This window comes from Gavialis gangeticus, unplaced genomic scaffold, assembly GCF_001723915.1.
Source record: "Gavialis gangeticus isolate Ggan-Ray unplaced genomic scaffold, GavGan_comp1, whole genome shotgun sequence".
Classification (NCBI taxonomy): domain Eukaryota; kingdom Metazoa; phylum Chordata; order Crocodylia; family Gavialidae; genus Gavialis; species Gavialis gangeticus.
In genome coordinates this window covers 6,365,406-6,367,998 of record NW_017729023.1, presented here as the reverse complement: position 1 = coordinate 6,367,998, position 2,593 = coordinate 6,365,406, and the positions used below count along the sequence as shown (strand labels likewise).

The following is a 2,593-nucleotide window of genomic DNA, read 5'->3' as shown; positions in this document are numbered from 1 at the left end:
GACTTCTTATTGTCCTTAATCTGGGAAGCTAGTCCCAGTATGTATATGTGTGTGTGTATGTATATATGTGTATGTTTGTGGGTGTGTGTATGTATGTGTGTGTGTGTATATTGTGTATGTGTGTGTGTATGTATATATATGTATGTGTGTGTGTATAGATATGTGTGTGTATATAGATATGTATGTGTGTATGTATATGTGTGTGTATATATGGGAAGGAGTAGGGTTATAAGAAAGCCTTACCCATTCTTTTTATTTCTTGAAAGGAAAATGAAGGCAACAATTCTGCATTTAATAGGGAAGATTGTAATGTTTTAAAGTAACCCAACATAAAGAACATTGTAATCCTGCTACTCATTAGTAGAAAACTAGACTGAAATTACGCAACAAACTTCCAGTTCTTTGTAGAACAAAGATAACGAATCCTGTATCATCTTGAACTATTTGTGAAAGTGCCACATGAATCCAGAGCATAGTTTATTTTATTCGTTTAATTATAAAAATGAATGACATAGTCAGTGCTCTTAAAAGATTAATACCAATGTGGATCAAATTTGACAATGTCTTTAAATTTTTGATGTGCAGCAGAATTTTGTAGGTGCAGTGTTCATCAGTTTATAATGAAAAACCGCTGTCTTTAAATAACTGTGTAAGGAAAAAAAAAAAGAGAATATGCTGTAGTTAATTTGCTGACTTCCTCATTCTGAACTTTGCACAAGGGAAATTTGTCCCGTAAGCAGTTCAGAGTTGGCCGAAGAAAGCACCTTAGATCTCAACTTTAGTTACTGATTGATACTTCCACCATGATAAATTTGTGATGTTTTGATGGCATCTGGTAATTTACTTGAACACCACTAACCATGCAGTCCAGGAAGCAAGGAAACAATGGTGACAGATGGGAAAAGACTCGATTTTCTTGTTTTGACTTCAGTGTAACAAGCTTTCATTATTTTAGTAGCCTGTCCGAAAATCTGTAGGTTAATAAGACTATGTTGAAATCTGATTCTACTTTGAGAAAGAGTCTCCTCCATTTCATGTTTGTTTGTTTGTATAAGTCAGTGGTTAATCTGTCTTTAAATCAAAAGACATTGATATTAGTTTATGGCTGTGTTGCTTGGATCAAGACCTGATTTTATGTGACCTTGCAAATAAAAAAGGAAAAATTGTGTTTGAAGGTTTAAAAAAATGGAAATGCTTTAGAAGCTTGGCCAAACTTGTATGCTGTTTATCCCACCTATGTACCTCTTTGACAATAAAAACTTTTCTGGTAAATAGTTTGATGCAGCTAACATGGTAGTCAGATTATAGCTAGACCTCTGGTTAATCCAGGGGTGAGCAATTATTTAAGCTGGAGGGCCACTTAGCAAGGTTTGGTGTGCTGTCACAGGCCAGGTCAGCACTCCCCGTTCCTTTCCCTGCAACATTTCACCAAAGCTTCCTAAATGGCTCTGTCCCTGGGGCCTGGCCCCGCACTGTCACCACCCAGTGATAAAGACCATCTGGGGACCCACACAGGCAAGGTATGCTCAGCTGAGTGGATGAGATGGGGCTGTGGGTGGGTGGGGAGCATCACCCAGGAGAGAGGGCAGGCAGGGCCAGGGCTGGGATCAGGTTTGCAGAGCAGTGCCTATGGCCATGGCAGAAGCACGATCCGCTCCCTGCATGTCCCTGCCTATGGAACTGGCGCCTGATGCAGGGATGTGCAGGCAGCAGATTGTGGCTCTACCTTGGGCCCTGGACCTGTGCTGTCACTACCTTGTGATTCCAAACCTGGCCCCACCCCTGCCTGCCCCACTGCTCCCTGCCTGCTTATGCCCCATTTCCATCTGCCTGGCCAAGCACTCCCTGCCTGTATGGGTCCCGTGCCAGTCTCCATGGAGACCCCACCCACCAGGTCTGGTGGCAGAAACTAAAAGTGGCAAGTGGAAGGAGCCATCATGATGGGGTCTACCAGGAAGTGAGTCCAGCTGCCTCAGCTCCATTGAATGTCCTGGGGTGGTGGGACTGGCCACATGAGCCATGGCCTGGTCTGCCTCCTGCACCTGGGCCGGGTGGGGTCAAGAGATCTGCAGCGGACTGGATCCCTTGGCGGATTTTGCCCATACCTTGGTGAATCAGTCTTCCAGTAGGCTCTTAATACGCAGAACAATACCTGGAGAAAGCTAGAAATTCCAGAGAAACATGTATGCTCTTTGTTCTCTCTTCACAAAGAAGTCATTTGTCCTTCTGAGGACATCTTATAGTCCCCCCACTTCTTTACCCCTCCCCACAAAGGGACCTTAGCATCAGATTCTATTCCACCTATTAGACACCTAAATGGACTTAAACAGCGAAGTGTGATGCTGTTCCACTGTGCTCAAATCTTTGAAACATGGTAAACGCAATGAGTGGGTGGAACCCTGTCCTACTTGCTACTTTTTTGTTGTTGAGTCTTAAGGCAAAGATGACAGCATGTTGCAAAATATTTTTTTTCATGATCTTGAGCAGGGTTAATTGTTGGTTCCAGGGAGACAGAAATCTAGCTACTGCCTGCAGCTGGCAGCCAGTTTCCCTTAGCAATGGCCCCTGCTACCTGTGAGGCTGCAAAGTTTTA

The 2,593-nt window shown here is 43.4% G+C and overlaps 1 protein-coding gene across 3 annotated transcripts in view; it reads left to right on the top strand.

Annotated features, from left to right (window-relative positions):
• The window catches only part of SLC4A4 (solute carrier family 4 member 4), a 363,621-nt gene that overhangs the window by 192,488 nt on the left and 168,540 nt on the right, over positions 1-2,593 (top strand). The gene's annotated exons all lie outside the window — the stretch shown is intronic.